This window comes from Struthio camelus, chromosome Z (assembly GCF_040807025.1).
Source record: "Struthio camelus isolate bStrCam1 chromosome Z, bStrCam1.hap1, whole genome shotgun sequence".
NCBI classification, from domain to species: domain Eukaryota; kingdom Metazoa; phylum Chordata; class Aves; order Struthioniformes; family Struthionidae; genus Struthio; species Struthio camelus.
In genome coordinates, this window is record NC_090982.1 from 9460674 (window position 1) to 9483201 (window position 22528).

Genomic DNA, 22528 nt, shown 5'->3' on the forward strand with positions numbered 1-22528 from the left:
CTGGGATGATTCTCATTTTTTTTCTCCCCATACAATAGCAAAAGAAAACACAGAAGTTATAACTGAACTTCTGTTGACATGTTTATTGCTAATTATTAATCCATGTTTTGCCCTTTGTTTCTGACATTGTACCTCCAGTAGCAAAGGGTAGCCAAGGAAATGAACTAAAAGAATGCAGCATGCTGATGTTAGCCAGTAGTGCATAAAAACATAAAAGGCGTTAAGTTTCTTAAAGTAAACATTTCATTTTCATTTCTCATTTTTAAATAACGTTATATAGCCATACTTACACACAGGGCATGTCCCATGTCGTGCCATTTAGCAACACCATAAATTACAGACTATCCAATTAAACTGCAGGGTATTCAGAAATATTCTACTATTTCACTACTCAAAAAGGTTTTATTTTCAGGGAGGAAGGCTGTCATCAAGCTGGAAGCTCCCTTCGATTGTTTCTGCTAGAGACGCATTTCGTCGAGAAAAACATGTTCCAGTTTTCAAAGAGTACAAAAGTACAGAGTACAAAAGCTGTTACAGTTTACCTCTACAAGGACAGAATTACTGTAGAACTAACTAACATGCTAGCCTATAAATAGGATAACAATTTTCCAGTGCATTAAAAGGGTATCTGCTTCATTCAGTCAGCCAGAAAAATGGAAAAAGAAGAGAGGGGGAAAAAAATCATCACAATGCTAGCACAAAGTTCAGGGAAGAAAAACCTAAAGTATTGAAATGCTCACTTCAGCATGTAAATTATTATTTTAATGCTCTGATTTAAAAAGCAGACTGTATTTATATATGTTACTGAAAATTATGATCCAAGTGTTTTTTGCTGTATATTAAATCTTTTACAGCACACACAGAATGAGAAAATACTTTACAATATACTTTACAAAACAGATGGAAGTTACTGATGAAGTTCATGTTGGAAGATATCAACAGATTTTAGTATGCTTCTTACCTGCCGCCATCACACTGAATCCTGACTGCTATGAAAATAGGACATTACTAAGAATGGGAAAAGGCTAGCTGGGTCACACATCAAAATAAAATTCTTAAAGGCTGAAAGCCGGCATTAGTTCCCTTCTAAGTATAGCTCAAATTCATCATATGACAGCTCACGACACATAGACAAGCGCTATTTTCATGGGTGGCTGTGAAATAAGACATGCTCTGGAGGGCCATTTTAAGAAAGGTAAAGGGTGCTTAAGTAACAAAAGTCCTATGGAAACCTACCTCCTCACTTTACGTTGCCTCCACTCCCATGAGAACAATCAGGGAGAGCCGATGGCAAACGTCGTCGACAGACCTACGCTGCCTTACTGGGCACCTCACAAACTGATGTGCCAAGTCACACCACCTGCGACTTCACTGTGAACCGCGCTCAGGTCTGACAGGAAAAAGGAACTAAATGGTTGTAAACTTTATCCTTAAATTAAGTCTTGTACCTTCAGCCTGACATAGTCGGTGTGCGTCTCTCTATATTTGTTCCACTAAAACCAACTAATTTTAAGAGAATTGTCACATCTTTTGGTGCATAAAACACATTGCAACAGTTACTGTACAATAATAACTAGTTTAACTATGATTATTGGTGAGATCTGTTGCGGGTGGCATTAAAAAAAACACACATAGAAGTGGACTGCAGACCGATCATGACTAAGTCACCAAGCAGTTACCTCATACTGACATCTCAGATACCACAATATGTTCTCAAATAAGTGCTATACAAACAGTAAGTAAAGGTGAACTTAGCAGTGAGCCTTGTGATGACAGAAAGCAGGCTGGGGAACTTCAAAGGCATTTGGCACTTGACTTGCCTTAGGAGGTGCACCCAGGAGTTAAGCAAAGCAACAGAAGGACTTCCAAAGTGTATTTAGAAAACCACTCCTAATGACAAGGGGAATCCCCAGACAGTAGGAGACTGAAATAGCCCTCTCAGGGATACAGTCCGCTCTCAGGTGCAGGACAAAAGGTAGCATAAAAGCAGCCAAGATGAACCTCTCAGTATCAGCATTAACAGCAAAATTTCTTGTTCCGTAACTAATAAGGCTTTTTGTCTGAAGTAGGAGGAGGCCTTTGACCAAGAGTCAAAAAGATTTATGAATATTTACAGGGGAAAAGCCAGCAGCAAGTCCACATTGACCTTGCATGCAGCAGGGTGCCTCCTGCCCTTGTCCCACCACAAGCTCGGTGCGGCGGTCACCTCCTCAAGCAGCTGCGGGCAGGCACATAAACGGTGACTACTCCCTATGTATGGTGACCTACACTTGCTCTGTGTGCATGCGGCCTTATGGCACCGCATATTTTGGAGCTGGGCAGTTTTGAGCTCACATCCTAATAAATGCAGCTGTGCATGTGAACGCTGCTCTATCACCTCCCCTCCTAAAGTGTTTTGCATGTGGCTGCTCTGCCCGGAAAGACTAAAGACACAGAAACTCTGCCAAAGGTGCCAATTAGCAAACATGTGGGAAGGGAAAACCTGAAGAGACATAACATTTGGCAGCAGCTACTTGCTGGGAAAGCAAAATCATTAAAGGTGCAAAGAAGTCTTAAGAAATTCCACTTTGTTTTATTCGCTTGAAGCGATCAACAGCAGCACATGAAACGCTGTTGTACAGGGAACGTTTGGTTCTCAGCACACAGGCTGCTGAGCAAAGGTGGGACAACACACGCAGAAGAAATTTCTTATATTCTCAAGAACTGTAAATGTACTGACCAGCTCCTCCCAGTAGCTGCAGGATTCGTGTTTACTTATATGGCTGCAATAACAGAATACCGTTCAAAAGTAACTATGAAGATGATCTTACTAAAAAAAAAAATTCTCTAGCAATCAAAACTGCTCAAGGGAGATGAATATCATCTGTCAATATAAATTTGTTTTTATTAAAAACTGCTGATACAAGTCAGCAAGTTAGCGTTGATTCATGACGGAAAGACACAACTAGTGTCTAAAGAATTAATTTCACCCCCTGAACAACTTTCAGGATAAAAATATTGCAGCCGGAGTCTTTAATCGATTAGAAAGTACAAGTTAACCTGCCTGCCTGTTGCTAACAGATGGACAAAATCAGAGAGACAGCAAGGAATGAATACCAAGGTATTCGGACGCTCCCTCAAAAACAGTCAGTCTCATCCATTCATCTTGCAGAGGGAAACACAGTTGAAAAACATGTTCCACAAGCCCCTGGGCTCATCTAATCATTTAACTTGTTTTGAGGATGACACATTCCTGAGCTCTTTCCTCTGTGGCACTGAGAAGTATCAGTCTTATCAGGGCAAGATGCTGTAAATTTGAGTGCTGAACAGAGCCAATCTTATAAAAATCCAGTTGGGGCTATAGAAAGCCATCCGCTCTCCAAAATTTGATCATTTCCAGTCTCCACACTGTGCCTTAAAATCCCATAGTAGATCACCGACTCATAGCTATACTTATACATAAGCTATACTGCTTATGTATAAATGGACTTTGAACAACAGGCCCACAAATAAGAATTCCATCTCAGAGTAAGACTTTACAGCACGAAGCTGAAAGTTTTCAGAATAAAACAAGTTTCTACACAAACAAAAGTTCCAGCCCATGTACCCAACTGCAAGTCGCATTTTCTATTAAAAATTAACTTTCTGAATTTGAACAAACTGTGGTTTAATTCCAAAAAGTGGCTCATTAACAAGCTTGCTGTATCAAACTCTTCAGTGGCCAAACATTAATTAATCGTAGCAAAAAATTATCTCTGCACATTCCAACTACAACACTTAAATCCTGTCTGAGGGCCACTGTGAAGGAACGAGTACTTTTGTTCAGCTTCCGGTGTCAAGGTCCATGGCTTTTGACCACCACTCTGGTGGAACCTTGCCAGTTTATTCCCAAGACTCCCCCCCCCCAAAAAAAAAAGCAGTGGGCATAGCAATGCAAACCTCTATCTACAGAGCAGCCACTACAGGGGGTGGGGTAGGGAACAGACAGACCGTTGGGGAAGCATCAGTACTTTCCAATATTCCCCAGGGAGCGCTGTGTTTGGCACCGGCGCATAGTTAGAGCATGGGTGGAAATTTGCGTTGGTTAAGAGTAGCAGGAATAATTAACAAGAATAAAAGAGAACCAAATCTCCCAGGGAACGTGTTTTAATCATTTCCTACCAATTCTCTCTCTCACTCCAGCCTCTAATCCTAGACGAGCTTATTTGTTAACTTTATTGATTTAATTTATTGCCTTTATTCTTTACGTCCTAATCAGTCCTGTTCCTGACCTTACCAAATCCACTGAATAAACGAAGATTATTTATGTGTATTATGAAATGAAAGTGTATCACATCAGCTTGTGACAGACTTGGACTGGCTTTAACCAATTCTCTTTAAACTGCTGAGTCTACACATGGGTGTAATCAGACAACCACGCTGCTCTTGGAGAGGCTTTAGCTCCTGTCCCTAGAGCACAGATGCTGCAGGAGACTGCCAGATATTCCTTACCAAGGCAAGGCAAAACAAGACAGGATAGTGGGACTTACGCCGTTTACATCAGGCCACGAGCCAGGCTATTTTTTCCAGGAATATTTCCACACAACATGGAGACTCCTCTGCTGATAAGGGGCAGATTTAAAGGAATAAGAAGGACCCTGTTAGATTTTCAAAAGGCATAAAGCTGCTACAGCAGCTGGATCCTTTTTAAAAAACGTTTTTTGAGAGTTAGGCTAGTAACATACTTGGTGCGTAACTGCAACTTTACATCCTAAAAGCCTCTGAAATTTGTCCCAAACCCAAGACCTTGACCCAAATAAGATGTGCTCTCTGCACCTTCTGCAGGTAGAAGGATTGTGCAAATACATTTTTCCCTAAGAAGCATTTATACGCGGCTCTGTTTGCCTCACAACTTTTAGCATACAATTTGGTGAGAATACACAACTCTGGCATTTCCCAAATTCAGAGACTGTGCAAACTTACTGATCTTTTGAGACGATATCCAGAACCTCACTCTGAATCTTGCAGAGGGAGGGCAGGGACACAAGCGCAAGTCACTGAGACATGCTGTCCCAGCTGCGCAAGGAGCTGTGGTCAGTGCTGGTAAGCCTGCAAGGACAGCGGGCCTCCTGCGGCAACGCATAGGAAAAGACCGGGTCCAGCTCCTCGAGACGAAGACCAAAATGGCCAGAAACGACACAGCTCTGGACAAGGCTGACCTGACCTTTTGTTCCCCACTTTTTTTTCTTTTTTTTTAAAAGACAGGCCAGCAACTGGGCAGATTTGAGCAGGTTTCAATAGAAACAAGAAAGAAAGTTTCCACCTGTTGCTGATTTGGGATGTGTTGTTCCAGCCTGCAGGTCCTTGCCCTTGCCAACCCATACTCACAACCACGAGCGGCCGAATGACGCTGGCCTGTGCTCTTTGTGCACTTCCTTGCCTTCCCTGGGGCTAGACCAGACGATCCCCAGGGATCGTCCAAGGCCACTTCCGAGGGCTAGAAAGGCCACGAAGACACTCCACTAATTTAGTTCCCCAAATCAACTCATGGTGCTGGGACCAACCCTAGGCAGCGAGCATGGTGCGGCTGGCCAAGGGAGAGAGGGGAGAGAGACACCTACCTGTCCTGCAAACACCCCCAAAACAAACTCCTGCCTCCAACTTCGCCCTTTCCTTATACCTTAAGGCAGCAACCCCCAGGAGCTGATAAACTAAAAGCTAACGCCAAACACCGTGGCATTATTGCCACCTCTTCTACAGAATATCATGCAGAATATTAACAATTGGTAAGTACAGGATGCACGAACACCCAAACTTTCCCATGCATTAACGGCAGAAATGTGCAAGCATTGACCCAGGCCAACTGATAAGCAATTGTTTCAGGAAATTCACAATGAAGTCCAGGCCAGGTCACTGCAGTTGTTGTGCACATATTCCACCGGGATCAAAGCTCTCACATGAGTTGCTTGGTTGACCTAATATCACCCTGCTGCTCGGTTGGTAACCCACTCCAAAAACACTTTAACTGCCCAATAATTTGCAGACTAGCTGAACCCCATTAAATGAGGTAAAAAAATTTCAGACAAGAGTTTTCAAGATCATTTGATTCCCTTTTTCAAATTTTTTTTTCTTTTTGCTTACTTTTAACAGGCTGAACTATATTTTATACCTTCCATTTTAAAAGGCCTGCCCTGTTTCAACATAATAAGATTTACCAAGTTGACACTGAGATATTCTGTAAAGGCTGTTGTACCATTCCCATTAAAAGTCTAGTAGATTTAAGGAAAGCAGCCTCTGCGTGTGCCTTAGGAAGTGTTGCCTTGCAACACCGCAGCTGGAAAACAGAAGGCCTTAAGTTGTAAACCCTGACCTTGCTACTCACTTTCTAGACTCGGTCAGTCCCTGCAGGCAAGGTATCCAAAGTGCTGACCAACTCATCCAACCGCAGACGCCGCTTATTACCCCTGCAAGGTGTGACAGCTTTCTGCTGAAGTAGTTTGATCCTCAGCACTTCCAAGCACAAGAGAATATGTATATATGCTCTGATCAGCCTGGAAAACAAGAGTTGTTAAGCATCACTTAAGGCTACTACAGGCAAAACTGGCTAAAGTAGTGTAGGCACTGGTAGTAACATCATTCTTATTTACTGCAAAATGACGAATAATCAATAGATAGGCGAAAGGACCAGAAGCCTCACGGCCCAGCATTATGACTCCTACTTCAGGGAACTTTGTGTTCCTCTCAATTCAAACCATCTCAACCAACGTCCAGTCGACACAGTTCACCAAAAATCTGTGCCGAGACCACTGGGCAGAGCTTTCCTGGGAATAACCCAATCTTTTCTTATAGAGGCTTCACTCCTGCAACAGATACCACATCTGTGAGGGATAGCTGCGCTTATCAAGCTTCCTTTCCCCTCTGGCCAGAGCACTGGAGTTTAACAAATGCTCCTGTCAACAAATTTCTCCTCTGTTATTCACAGAAATATACTTGACTTAGAACATAATCAGCCCAGTGGTAACTGCGTAATGTAAACTAGCTATTAGCCAATTTTCTGTAACTTTCCTATTATAGCATGTATGTATTTCCATTTATCCTTGGTAGACCACAATCTTTTCATCAGCACTGTTAACTCTTTTTAAGGTCATCTGTCGCTCTAAAATGGGAGGAGGGGTTGAGGTTTTTTGCTTGTTTGTTTAGTACCGCAGTGAGACAAATAGCAGCGGTTCTTACTAAGCTGCCCTAGGGAACCAGTTTTCCAGAAATATTCGTCTATAAGGTTTGCAGTGCAAATACTGTAGAACATGCTAGTGGAGGAAATCATAAAAGGGAAAGAGAGCAGAAGGGCTCTGATGGGATAGTTTTTCTTGATTTAAAAAAGGGGAGAGGGAAGAGTAAAACACTCTTGTTTGCTTTAGCCTTTTCCAATGCAAGACAGGTGAAGAAAACAGAAGAGAAGGTGATAACTGAAGAGTACTTTTCCCTCATTCTTCTTTAAGCTTGGACATGCAGTGCGATGTTATGGACAAACCAACTTCATTTTCTTTATTCAGAATACGTAGCCTAACTTCTTTTATGAAATGTATCACTGCTCATTCACTTCAGAAGGAAGGATGGACTTCCATGAATGTGGAGTAATACACTATGTTGTGGCTCTAATCTGGTTATCTGTCTTAAAACAAGATGGTAAGGATAGACGTCGCTTAATTCCTTATTTAAGTAAGCACTCTCCTAGCAATTTGAAAGAAACAAGCCAGTCTTTCTCAGGGCTACAGCTGAGTGAATTACAGCTTTGACTAAAACTACTACACAAATTAGTTTAACAGTTTAGCAAAAAGAGATTTTGTAAGTGGGTGGAAACCGAATTTTATTAGTCATGTGAAGGACCACAACTTGCAGCAGGGCTGTGAATTGCTATTTTTGAGGCAGAAACACATTTGAGAGGGCAGCTAAAGCAGGAGGGTGAGAAACCAGGCTAGGACCAGCAGCAGCACAGACTCAAAACAACTCCCTGTCCCAGAACTGCCGGAGGCAAGAAACGCACCACGAGTTGCATTTAGAAGTGATATGCTCCTTCAGCAAGAGGCTAATCTTTGTCCATGCTTCCAGTTATCTTCTCCTTACAACAAGAGGGCCATTTTCCAACTGCAAAGATTCCCTGAAGTAGCAAGATAAAGATTTTCACATTCAGATGGGAATTATTTTGCATTGCCCTCTGACTTTGCTACTCGGTCAAAGCAGAGCAACTCCATAAGAAGGTCTTTTGTCAAATCCGCGTTCCTAGTTTGCCTACCACTTCTTTCCAGAGCTATATGTTAAATCATCGCCTACAAGGCCAGAGCTGCGACAAAGCACCAGTATTTTACAATTTTTCACTCAAGACACTGAAATCCAGACCAATTCACAACTGCTCTTTGCAATTACTTACAGAATGCAAGTAAATATCATCCAAATCACTTGACTCATTCAAAAGAAATCTGAGCTTCAAGTAATTATTCTTCCCAAAACTACCTGCTTCCTTCTCAACATCATCACAAAAAGCAGCTAAATTTTTATTTGAAAGCTTTCATTACACAGACACACATATGATTACATGTATTAATTAACTCTTGCTTAATAGGTATCAGACTCAATAGTTTGCAAGCCAACCTTTATTCCTTCTGTTGACTGTCTGCTAAAACTTTTCTTGTAAATCTTATCTCTTGCAGCTTGCACAAGTCCAGGAAAGTTTCTGTCACTTCAGCACAAGGGCATCTGGGAGCTGACTGCCCAATTTCAATTAAAAAGTTCACAATTATTTCTCCTACCAGTGGCATTAACTTGACCTTAAAAGCGTTTTATCTGATCAGCAGTCTCAAATCATTAGTTGCAATTTCTTATTTGCAGCATGTATGAGAGCCAAATGAAATACTACAAAATACTTGGTGCATCTAGGGCAAACAGTTTTCCACTGAGATGCCTGCGTGACACTGTTTCTACTCAAGCTGCTTTAAGGGCATAACTAGGAACAATCCCTTACATTTGACAGCAACATTTTTCCCTAGCTTGGAAAAAAAATGCAAGTGGATTTGTCATTCACTATCCTGGGCTCTTCCCAAAGAGAATTTCTTCTCTTTCCTGGTAGGCAGGCCTTGTTAAGGAGGAAACATACATGCACAAATGGACCAGTCTCACAGACACACTTCTGGCATGAATGGCTCAAACCAACATGGATGTTTACTTTTTCCAGTGTCTAACAGCTGCATGTCCATCTACTCAGGAAGCAACTTCAGACACCGCTTCTTACTCCAGGCCCACTATGCAGTTCCTTTCAGTGTAAAGTGGCACTACTGAATTTCAATAGAAGACTGCCAAGATTCACTCAGATTTTACTCTCATGTTGACCTTCAAGTATAGGAGAAGCATCTTACATCTTGTTGTAGTTAGTTTCTTTATTTTCACTGGTATTTTTGTTTACAGGAAGATGCCATCTGTTCTAATTTTGATAGAATCGTTCCTTCAAGATATCTGCACTGGGTACACCTGTTCATCCACTGTTAACACTTGGCCAGGAATCCACAACAACAGCCAGTCATTTCCAGATGCTTTTAAAGGCTTATCACTTGGCCCCTATGCCTTCAGCAGAATCCTCCACATGGGTCGCACGTGGGGCAGCTCAGGTACCTGCATATCTTTAAAAGTGAGTAGATGACTGCACAGCTCTTGGATATACCAGGAGGAAACAAAAAGAAGAAAAATGTATTGCTTTGCACTTCTGAGAATGGGAACCTCCTGCCAAAGCTTTCCAGACCTGTAATACCCATCTGTCCTCAACAGAGACGTGTGGCGGGCAGGCAGGGAAACAAAAGGTGCTCCTGTCATCGCTGCAGAACGGTTTCTAAGTTGAATATTGTAAAATGTCATTCTTACAATTTTCACAACTAAAATAAGCCTCCTATAGAACTAGCCACACTGCCATCTAGTGCAAAAAGTTGTGTTTAAAAAAAGAAAGAAAGGCAAAAAAAGAAAGGCGAAACTGCTAGTTTTTTGTGAAAAGCAGCTTGTGAGCGCAGTTGTGCCATATGCACCAGAGAGGGGAGGTGAGAAGTGTAAACCCTCCTCTCGCTTCTACTCGGGAGCCAACACAGATGTCTCCTACCGTTGTGACTGCAGACCGCAGCACCCAGAGACCTCACGTAAATGAAGGCTAGGGAAGAAAGAGTTATTCACAGACAGAAATTAGACTCTATTACTAAACTGGGTACTGGGAACATAAGAGGTTTCCCTGCTCCCTTTTTAACAAGCGCACCCATTATACAGAAACCAGGGTGTGCCTGGGAACCGGGTGAGACGCATCCAGCCAGTGTCAGCCCACGGGGAAAACACGCAGCCTCACCCCAAGAGGGTGGCAGGCAGATGTTACGACAAAATTATTATTTGTGCGCTACGCTACTCAGCGCCCCACATCCGCAGCCAGAGCACTGCCGGCGGCGGCGGTGGTGGTGGTGGTGGTGGTGGTGGCCGTCCGAGCCCAACCGCGCGGGAAAGCCGAAGGCCAGGGCTCGAGGCCGGCTGCCCGTGGCCGTGCCGACGCCGCTGGGGGACCCGCAGCCACGGCTGATATCGATATCCCACCTGGCTTGCATTTCGCTTGGGGTGGAGCAATGCCTCCGCGGGACACTGAAAAGCACCCGGTTTGTAGCGCTCCGGGTTTTTTCCAGACGAGCAGCAAGGATGTTGGCGCACAAAGTGCAGGCACCCTGTAATGAGCCACCTGAAAAAGGCACGCCTGTCAGAGTAGAAATCCTTCAATCAGCGGCCTGCTCAGTATGATTTTTCGTGGTTTCTTATGCCTTGGAGTAGTCACCAAAATTATAGAAAAAGACCTGGTGTCCAAACAGGCCTGCCGACCCACGGCTTTCAGGCACTGCACCCAGGCAGTCACTCTGCCCAGCACCTCTCTGAGAGGCCCTAGACAGAGGTTTTCCTGCTGGTAAAGGAGACTCCACAGAACCACGGTCTTCTGCATGAATTTCCTTACCCTGTCAGAGCTAACGGCCTCAAAAGCAGCAATCTGGTGATACTTGCTCTTAATGGTAATGCCAGAACAGGAAGGGAAGTTATTTGGTTTTGCTAAAAAGAAACAAGTTCCACCAATTCACTAAAAAAATACAGGTGTAGGAAGGGAGAGTCTAAACACAGGCATGTGTATATTGGAAAGAGTCTAGAAGGTTTTGTTTTTCTTTTTTTAAAAAAAAAAAAAAACAAATACTTTGCTACTGGCACAATCGGAATGAGATTCTGCATTTTGATCAATTGCTAAAGGTTTTCAGTGTGGTACCCTAAAAGTCTTTGGAAAAAAATCCCACGAGCCCGTGTACACTCTCTGTACACCACGGAAAATGGGTGCTTTCTGCATCACTTCACTCACCTATATACTTTTAAGCAGCGCTGCGAGGCTAGATCACCACTTAAGCCATGGACGGGCCCCAGCGCAGCACCTTTCTCTCAAGCGGAATTACAAAGCTTTTTCGCCTGGTAATAGGAGAAAGTTCACTTCAGAAAGGTGAGAAGAAACATAAACTAGGCCGCAGCACCGACAGCCCCTGGACGAGTCCAGTCACCTCCGCGATCAGGAGACCAAGCCTCATTGCATGCGGACAAGGCACCAGTCGCCCCTATGGACTGTTCTGCTTTCCTCCAGCAACAGAGACGCTTTGTCTCAGATTGAACAGATCCATTACCCATGGTCGAGCTTTTATTTAAAAAGAAAAGAAAAAAGGAAAAAAAAAAAGAAAAGAAAAAGACTCACCTTTCCCAACTTATTGAAAGGTGAGGGGGGGGATGGAGGCTAGGGGCGCAATCTCCGAGACATCAAGGTCATGGAGATGACGGCGTTCACCTCCTGAAAGGAGTCGCCACCGCTGCCCCAGCTGCAGGGGCCATGGTGATAACCTCTTACAACCTCTCTCGGACCGACCCGAGCACTGGTCAGCTATTCCCGCGGATTTAGGAGGCTTTCGCTTTATCTGCGGCTCCATCCTGCTGCGCTGGGTCCGGGGCTAGCTGGAGCCAGTCTGCTGCCACCCGATGGCCCTGCACAGGTGGGCAGAGCTCACAGGGCTTCACACAAAGGGCACTCTTAAAGGACATTTTACCCTGCCAACAAGTCCTGCTTAAAAAAAGCGATCAGCTGCAAAGTGGGACGAAGGAAAAATAATAGTCTTTTGGTCCAGCAGGAAGGAAAACTCAAATGCTTGCCCTTGTCCTGCTCAACATATTCGAAATTGAGGTCTTGCCGTCTGCACCCAGCTGATGAGCAGTGACACTGATGATATCATGATAAGTAAGAGGCCAAACCTGAGCAGCAAGGAGGGAGAGGAGTTTTACTGGCGGAGACTAATGTTTCCTCCTCTCTCACACTCAAACAATGACTACCAAACACTACGAAAAAAAGAAGCAAGTCTTTGTCAAATATGTAAAACCTCTCATAAATGCAAGGGGAGAACAGGAGCTCCTTGATTCCTGCTCTCCTCATCCTCTTTCAAGGCTAGAATTACTCAGAAGACTCAAATGCAAGTAGAAAAAAATATATTTAAGAGTTCCAGGATCTTTTTTTTTTTTTTTTTAAACCAGTTTAACCAAGAGTTAGGCAACAAGCCTCTGGCAATAGCAAGAAAAACCAGTACTCAGCTACCAATACAAGCTTGGCCGGGAGGGAGAAATTTTGTATACTTTCAATCCCTTTCAGATAAACCATTAACAAAAAGCTGTATTAAATATGTGGCTTTAAAAGGGTTAATAGGAACAAATGTTTCACGTGTCTTTAACAACTAAGAGGCATCAGACAGGATAGAAAGAGAACATAAAAATGAGGTATATACACACGGCATATAGGCAACCTATGGAACTCCTTGTCGCGGGATGTTGACGGTGCTGAAAGTCTACATAGATTTTTAAAAACTGATGGAACAAAAACAGAACAAATTTGTCCACCAAGGGCTATTAAAAGGCAAAGAAGCTACTTCTGGCTTGGGAAAGCTCTGAACTACAAATTGTTGGAGGTTAAGTATATTCTGAGGATATATTATTAAGTGCTTGCCCTGTTCTTATATTCTTCCCTAGGCATCTTTTTCTGGTCACTGTCAGAGTGAACTGAACTCTGTGGACCCTGATCTGATCCAATACAGCCACACCTACACAAGTAAGACAGAATAAAGTGATCGAGAGAAAGCACAACTGCCACTAGCAGTATTAACAGAAGTGGTTTCAAATGACTTTGTTCTTTTTAAGTATTTTAACCCCATCTTTTAAGGGACAAATGCAAGCCAAATTCTGTAACGCTGGAAAGAGTCTAAGCATAAAGAGTTCTCTTAAAGCTTTGCAGACAGCTGGTATTTCAGTTCTCTGTTTTTGCAGTCAACACTCGGCATTTCCAAGTGATTTGGAACTACATTTCAAAGGAGGCACAAGTTCTGCATCCTATCTCTCCACAGACACATGCCAAAACTTATCCAGAATTGCTAACTAAATTTCAAAGGCATGGAAATATTTGAGTAGCTCTCCATCAGGTTGTGCGAGAGTGCCCACAAACAGAACCTGTTTGGGGGGGGAGGTGTAGTTTGTCTACAAATGGGGCATTTTACTAAGGAATGCCTAATATAAATTGCACACTTCTTCAGAGAAGCTGAACAAATCTAGGGATTATCAGTGACCAGGAAACAAAGGCCCTCTTCACACCCACAGCAGGTTGTGTGGAAAATTCGTTCTTCTCAGGTGGACGAGAGGAAAATCTGCTCACCTTTCTAATTAGCATGGTTTATTTATACACACAGCATGTTAGGAAAAACAGTATTTGCAAAGGAGGCCATCCTGTTGAACAGAGAGGGAGAGAACATCCTTCAGGGCATACTCATGCAGATTCACAGAGATAGAGCCGATAGCTGTGTCCTCAAGCAGGCTGGCTCTTGGGAAAAACACGGAGGGCCTCGCTGCCAGATGGCTGCTACCTTGCTGTCACACCTGCCACAGCAGCTCCTGGGAACCTCGGGAGCTTGCCGTGTTTGTTCTTCGCTTTCCTTGCTCACTTTAAGCTGTGCATCTGGGGAATGATTTCCAGGAGCACCTTCCTTTCTCTTGAGCCGCCCTACTGCATGCACGAGCACTTGGGCAAGGGGGAGGGCAGAGCCCTAAAGGAAACCCAAGCCTCTGCAGCTGCCTTCTGCCCAAAATATTCTGAAATTCCAAAAGCAGAGCTTTCAACGTGTTTCTTAAAAGACTCTTTGCGCACACTTACAATGAGTAAAGCATGAAAAGGTGTGCAGGGCGGGATGCTTGCTTCTGACAGTAGCTGTGTCCTTCTCATAAATCCCAGGGGGGAACAGCTGGGTTCCCGTGATGGCATTTATTGCACAAGCTTACGAAACCCAGCTACACTCACCTTTCTGCTCAGCTTGGCCCTTGTGGTTTCTGCACTAGGAGACAGGGAGGCTAGCAGAAGACTCTGATATTAATGAGTCACTCATCCAAATCCTTAGACTAATTCTCTTGCATACGATACTGAAACCAAAGCAGAACAATTTGTACAGTATTAACATTGTGCAATAATAATAGCACACATTTTTACAATACAGTGCAGGATAGATTAAGAAGAACCCTATTTCCATGGAGTCCAAACCCTTGCCTCACATTTGACGGTAGATCAAATGGGGTATCTTTCTTGCGAGCTGTGATTCTTTCCTAGACTTACTCAGAACATTTTGTGAACACTGAAGCTTCCTGACCAGATGACACTCCACCCTGCAAAACAGACATTGCTGGGAGCTGTTGGAAACATCAGGACAACAAAAAACGAAGGTGTGCACAGAACACCCCTGGGGGCAAAAACACGTTAAGTGGATCCTGCCGAGAGGACCTGTGTACATCATGTCCCACCTGCACGTCCCACTGAATCCAAAGGAGGCAGCGTGGTGCACGGGAGACTGTGAGCACAACTGCGACGTCCATAAATACGGGGCGCTTAACAGAAAGTATAACACCGCGATAAGAAAAGCCTACGCTTCCTCTTGTCGCGTTTCCAGGCTCATTCGGCAGGCACAGCACAGCAGAAGGAGACAGAGGTGACCACAGTGAGGGCAAGCACTCAAAGCGCCTGTGCGCGGCTGCAAGGCTCTGGAGGCATCAGGAATCAGGAAAGATATTAAAATGGCATGACAGCACTGGCTTCACCAAGAGAAGTAATGAAAACTTGCCGTAATAAAGAGGGCTCTGCGGCATTTCAGGGGCATTTCAAGCTAGCACCACCTTGGGAGCCAGCCCAGTGATTCTCATCAACCCAGAGGTCGTACCAAAGTACCTCGAACTTCCCTGTAGCCCCAACCTACAAGCCTCAATGGGTCCATAAACATATGCCAAGGTCCAGCCGCTACCCTTTTTTCTCCTGGCCAGAGCGCTTCCGGCCACGGCAATATAGATGGGTCACCAGCTCTGGGAACCTTCCCACTACTTCACTGCTTTTAAATACTTTCAGCGTGAAGCGAACCATGCTTCCGAATCCCTACAGCCAGGTTTCACACCTTGTCTCCACTTCAGAAGCAGGATGTGCTTTTATGCGTTAATACCAGGATGCTACAGAAAGACTGATGGAATTTATCAGGAAACCAACAAACAGATTTACAGACACAGTTAGGACGCAATACTTAACCTTCTCGTTACTCAAAACTTGGACACACAAATGTATGTAGAATCTAATGCAAAAACAACACATGGACAAGGAGATTTCCCTGTGATCAGTCATCGCTGTTGTCCAAAACCTAGGAAAGGACTGCCAGAGATAACTCCCTTTATTAAGGATCAGGTGTGCGGTAAATACACAACATTAACAGAAGAAACCACGAGTTTCACCCCACCCAAGCACAATTAGGCAGCTGAAGTATCTTTTCTGCGTAGACATTCATAATTTAGACTCATTTTCCCATGATCACTGTGTGCCTAAGGCTTTCTGTTTCTTTCATACTCTCTTATATGTACCTGAGGACAGGCTTATAATAAAGATTTATGAAAATGCTCTCAAGCATAAAGTCGAACACTGTTGGGAAACCCGTGAACTCTCCTAACAAACAAACAAACAAACAAAAAAAAGGCAGGAAAATAGTTGTCAACTGCTAGCCTGCAGTCACTAAAGTTATATCGCATACTCTCATTATACTTCCATATATCCTAGGCAGAGAATCAAATAAGCATGGAGCACATACGCTGCCTTTTGGAACTTAAAGCATTTCAGCAGCATTCAACGCAGTGTGTGTCTGCAGGTGCTGTCACAGCAGACACATCCTGCAGAGCAGATTCAGTATGAAATGCCTACGTTCGCTAAAATAAAAGCACGAGTTAAAGTTTATCTGCACAGTCTCTTGCTAAGACACCAAAACCGATAAATAACGCTATTCCTTGGCGTTTGTCTCCACTTCCCCGCCGACGCGTGATTTATTAGAAGGGTCCCAGTTTCTCCAGAGCTCATCTCCGGCGTACAGAAACGCCGGCACAGCTAAACAGCTAGAAAACTTTTTTTCCTTCACCGTGCTGGTGTCACGCGAGCTCAGCTCCCTGCCCCGGCTCACCGCGCGGCCGGATGGACGGACAGACGGACTCGCGCAGGGGCACATGGGGAAGGGTCAGCGGCACAAGTCACCTGGCAGGGCGACTTCAAGTCAAATTAAACTCATGCAACTAATCCTCACCAGGACAATGAGGAATTGGCTAGAAGCTTGTGCTATTCCTCCCTCCGCTCCCCCCACAACAAGCTGTGACTCAGCCCTGTTCGCCACCCGCGGGGGCGCCCGTCCCCCGTCATCAGGGCTTTCACGGCTTCTCCGCGGACGCCCGCGGGCCCTGAACCCGCAGGAGGGATCCGTAACATGAAGGAATGAAAGCCCGAGGCTGTGCCATGTTGCTGCAGCCTTACAGGGGGGATCGTGCACATCCTTGATCTCCTATTCCCCTCTCCCGCAGATCTGCGGCGCTACCCGATGATTTCCCCGTGTTTCTGAGACAAGCAGTTTCAGCAGCGCTTGCCTTGCATGGAAGGAAGAGTCTCCTCTAAAAACCAGCCTAGCCATCATGGATAAAGCACAACAGTGTGTGATAATTAGGAGCTACTTGAATTGTCGTCATTATTCTCCAGGATTACCGGCTCAAGGAACGGGACGCGTTGTTCTGCTCTGAATGGCTGCTGCAGCGCATCTGCACGTTCAAAGGCACGTCCATCACCCGCTGCTCCAAAGGGGGCTTTCCTCGTTTCCAAAACAGCTTCATGATTTTAATTCAAGAGGCCAGCAAGAAGAGCAGCTTGAAATTTGCAGCAGCCTTGCTCAGTTTAGGAAAGAGGTGTAATCCCTACCAGCACTTTTATGATCTCTTCAGTTTCTTGTGAGAAAGGGCATTTTTCACAAGGAAATGCAACAGTTATTTTTCAGTGCCTTACAGCAGACAAAAATGCTATCTTCCAATTATCTTATATTCTCTGAGTATAAGAGGAACAGTTCAGAAACAACTGAAGGAAGCTGAGATAGGGCAGTATTTGGAGAGATGTCCCTGTTCCCCGCAGTGATTGGCTTTTGAGAACCTCTGAAGGACCAGCATCCCATGACGTGACACAAACAAAGCTAATGGCCTTTTAGAGTTAGCCTGACCATAGTTTTAAAAGGGATGTGCTTTGTACCAAAATAGAGAGCCACCTAACGGACACTGTAGGTTACATCTGCATTAAGCAGAAGTTTTCTCCTTAGAAAAAAATTTCTCCGCAATACAGCAGACATATAACCCCGCTCCGTTGTCCTATGGGTTTCCTGGCTTTGGTAACTGTGTCCCCGAAATCTGCTCCTGAACGCCACAACGACACTTCAGAAGATAGACTTGCACAGTTCAAGCAGCAAAGGCATACCAATAGTCACTTGCAAAACGTCATTTTTTTTTTTTCCAAACATACGAACACATATTTTCATGGGTATAAGAGTGCTGGAGTCAAGAACAAAAGACCCCCTGCTCCCCAGCAGAGGGCAGAAAACATTTAGATTTAAGCTGTATTAATTGTTATTAGTACCCTAGACAGAAATATTTCAAAAATTTCTGCAGGGATTCTTCCTTTCATTCCTTAAGGACATAGAGGAAAGAAGGTTGGAGATTTCTGAGATTAACTGTAGTCAGAGAAAGACAACTTGTACCAGTTACTTCAGTCCGAACAAACAAACAGCAAATGAACCCATGATCTTGGTCATGTTTGTAAGCCTTCTCCCCAGAGGAGCACGTTTACAGACTTAAACAGGAATAACTACTGCCTCTTAAAATTAAGCTGAACAATTGCACACTCGACTGTCCATTGCATAAGCATTAAACTTGCTTTTGCAACGCTACACCAAAACCCAGGATGCAGCATTTCCTTGGATTGTTCTGTCCGAAAACAAGACTGCAAATGTTGAAAGAGAAAGTGATTAATATAAAGGACCGTGACCGTGCAATTCTGTCCCCTTCCTTACACAGGTTCTGGCTCTCGGAGCCTCACTCAATGGATTCATTTCACTAACACAGCAGAAGTCGTCTTCTTTTGTCAGGTTAGTTTTCTGTTAAGTAGCCAGTCACATTTAGCATTGCTCACTGCGCTTTCCTACTCCCCTCCTTGTCCCCAGCACAACTTTCCAGCTTTGACCTGGACTGGGAAATTTCTCCAGCTGAGAATTAATGCCTCCCTCCTCCCCCCTCTTTTTTTTTTTTTTTCTTTTTTCTTTTTGCATTTTTTTCCAGCTAGATCAGCTCTTCTTTTTGTTTGCCACAGGGACACACACGCACTTACGCTAAGGTTGGAGCAAGGGCGCTGCAATGTCAGGAACAGGGAGCGGTGGGAGGAAAGAACAGGAGCGACTCGTTTGGTGCCATCTGGTCAAACTTCAGCTTTTGCTAATACTCCCACTCCCCTTCGCACAGCTTGCTGGTATTTGTGCTTTAAACAACAGTTCCCTCTACCTAGTTCTCACTTCTCCTCACTCCCAGAATGAGTAGCTTAATTTGCATTTATAAACACCCCATTACAAAAGAAGTCATAAATTCCCCAATTTAGTCTGGGTTCTTTCTCTTTCTCGGTCAACAAAAGGTGAGCAACAGGGATGCGTTTAAAAGTGTAAAAGAGAATCAGCAACATCTGTGCATCACCGAAACAACTTGTTAGGTTTTACAGTCCCTTTAAGCAGCCAATCTGCACAAATATTTCAAAATTTAGATCATAATTTCCCATTCAGTAACAGACTGGACCCTGGACAGACACAGCTGTTCCTTGCGGTGCAAGAGCCGTAAAAAGGTGTCTGAAGCATGGATAATACACACACCCCCCTACCTTCTTTGTTTTCCCAGCTATGAATTTTTCCTGGCATTCCCATCCTCCTTGCGTCAGCTCCGGCCTGTGATCCCCGACTTACTCCTTCTGAGGACACAGCGTAATGCAAATGTGTTGTCTGTGCACTGAAATCCTGCCCTCCGTAACAGCAATACCTACTCTATCCAGAAACGTGAGTTTAAAAGTGGGATAATATATTCACAGAGAAGACAAGGCCACTTTACTTTCTACTTCTGCAGCCCGGTTCTCAAGAAAGATGTATTTTTTACATATCATTTATTTATCTCAGTAACTAAGATGTTGTCGGTACAGTAGGATACCCAGGTATTGAGCCTCATTAGCAAGTTCGAGAACATGAAAGAGTCGCAAAATCAATCATGAATAACAGACTAGCGGGGGGATACAGTCACCGGAGGTCCCGCACCCCCGCAGCCACTGAAAAACTCAGATCCAGGACTGACCGCTGAGCTCAGTGCTTTCCTGTCTCTTGAACATGAATGCCTGAAGACGCCCAATTAAACACTTGGCAAGAAGGCAAGAGGGGAGAACTCCACACGTGACACGAGCGTTTAGTTAAAAGTCTTGCTGCATTAGTCAAGTGATTGCTTAAAACCCCTTTCTGCAACTGTTTTGTGATACGGCATACTTACAGGGAAGACAATACTGATAGACAGCACCTTTAACTTATTTGTTAACCTGCGTCAGGCTCATCGCTTCTCACTGCTCTGAAAGGGAACGCTGGCAAAATATGATGCATCAGTATGACACTACAGTAACATTCATGATACACCATAATTACTGACTTTGCCTTTCCAAAGCACTCAGTGGAGAAAATGCAGTGAAAATACAAAACAAAGAAAACAGAGGGGAAAACATACAAGGAAAGTAGAATTTTTTCATGCAAAATCTACTGCAAATTTCTGCTGTTCTCAATACAACTCTTTGCTCTTGCAAAGTTATCTCCGTAGCTGGAATCCCACCACTGTATTTACTGAGGTTCATACAGACAAAAAACAGCTGTAGGCTGTGCAGTTAATCTGTACAGATTAACTATATATCAACATATTTACCCCTACTATAAACTATTTTTAACTACATCACTACTACGAAAACTCTCCCATAACTTACACTTGGAATTTAAAAAACTAGTGACCAACCAAATAGCTTTCATAACTTTAACCACTTTTTTTTAATTCCTCCCTGACCTGATCAAAGACAACCATTCCCGTGAGACTACTGACTGATACACTTTTACCACATCCACCAACACTGCAAATCTGTAGTTGCACAAACTAACTTTTGCTTAAAAGGGGCACCAACACCTTAAGGGAAAAAGAGCTGTCTGAGGATGGATTTTCTCCACTGCTAGTAACTCACGCAAAAGACACGATTACCCGTTTCTCTGTTGTTTTTTTTTTTTTTTCCTCCTTATGGTGAGCTACCTGTCTCCTCAGTAACCGCTCACTTTGTTTCTCCCACTTGGTCCAAGAAGTGGTCCACCAGGCAGAGGTGAGGAACAATCCCTTCCAATGAACCTTTACCACAAATATTGCGGGGAAGAAGGTAAGTCACATCCTAGGTACAGAGTATTATTGCAGTATTGAATGGGATTACTTTCGAGCCTCCTCCTCTCCCCCCAAATTACTGAAATGGCCAGTAAACGGGCAGCGTCCATTTCGTGTTTACTTGGATTAAAATACTTAAAATAGTTTTTCAACTTTGAGACATTTAACAGTTTCTTCTCAGTTTCTTTACAAGCTAGCTGCTGCTAGAGTACTTAGTGTGTTCAATCTTTCCTAAGTCCTATAAGGAAAAACAGTAAACTATCCCCACCCTTCTACCAAGACTGGCTTTCCACTGCGGTCCATACATACATCACCACAAGCCAACAGTCTCCCCAAGGGGAACAACATTTCAGCATGCCACATTCTCTGAAGTCCTTTTATCTCCTACAAACCCTTCATCCGCATCTGTCTTCTCTTTGCAGGCTTCTTTGTGTGGTCCTGCCTGTATATTCATTGTTCACGTACGAAGAGCACGTGCGTCTGGAGATTAAGTTCTCTGGATAACAACTACTGAAGTCAGCTCACATCTAACATAAATGTCAGCTTATCTCTATGCTTACCTGTACCCTCGCTCTTGGAGAGCTTTTGCAGAAGTGCCCTACCTAATAACAACAGATTTTGTAGTATTATATTTAGACAACCCTTAAATATCTCAACAAGAGGGAGTAGGAAAGTCAACCTCTGAAGCTCTTTACAGCCAAAATAATGCTTACAGTACTCCTCCCAAAATCTGGGATTTGCAGCATCTGTTACTCAATATATAGCAATTTTGAAATTAAAAAACAATTGCCCATCTTAAAAGTCTTTATGCAAATCTTTGCATACTTAACACTTAAATCATCTTACATGTTCAAAAAATGCTGTGCAGACAGGTTAGCAATTCAGCTAACACTAGACTAGTATTAGCAAAGCAGATACTTCTCTCCTCAGGGGCAAGCCTGGTATGAAAGAGGTGAACGGACTTGCTCAAGGCAGCAGAGTGAATCAGCAGAAGAAAGCCACTTTTCCTCTCTGAATGCTGTATGTTAACTCCTTCAGACCATAGTTCATGCATGAGCACCCATGCATGTCCTCCAAGTTCTCTTGTGTTTGAGAGACTCATTTGCCCTCAAAATTCCTTGAACTTCTGAGTACTTTTCTCCTCGGTCCTTAAAGATAAAAGCTTATTTCCAATATAGTTCAAGCATTACCCAGTGATCAGTATTAGATTGTAAGTTGATTTAGACACCGAGCAAGGGACACTCCCCCTCCATAATCCCCCCCTTTATATAAAGAAAAACTGCTTGTGTTGTCCAAAAGGAGATTCAATTTTTGCAAAAATTACTTACCCTTTATTCCTATGCATTTTCAATTAAAAGCCAAATCCAGTTAACTAACCTCAACCAAGCTACATTACTATGCATTTACATCTATGCTTACCTGCTTTATCTGATCTCGACCACGTCTAAAAGCAACTTCATAAGCACCTTACTGCACGCAGACAAAAGTTAAATATATATATATATACACACACACATGCACACATATAAAACAATGAGATGCATACTTCTGTTGCCAAACTTACACTAAACAAGGCAAACTCCTCCCTGAGTAGAAATTCCATCAATTACTACAACTCTGAAAGGCATGTCTCCTGGCTTCTCCG

The 22528-nt window shown here is 43.7% G+C and overlaps 1 protein-coding gene across 9 annotated transcripts in view; it reads right to left on the bottom strand.

Annotated features, from left to right (window-relative positions):
• KANK1 (KN motif and ankyrin repeat domains 1) overlaps positions 1-22528 on the bottom strand; it is a 129917-nt gene that overhangs the window by 64895 nt on the left and 42494 nt on the right. For 2 of the 9 annotated variants that reach the window (XM_068927720.1, XM_068927722.1), the window contains exon 3: positions 6341-6509. The exons of 6 other annotated variants lie outside the window; for them this stretch is intronic. The gene's annotated coding sequence lies outside the window, so the exon portion shown is untranslated. Of the gene's footprint in view, positions 1-290; positions 433-6340; positions 6510-22528 lie in introns of those variants that run through there. One more of the 9 variants, XM_068927723.1, reaches the window with a different exon arrangement.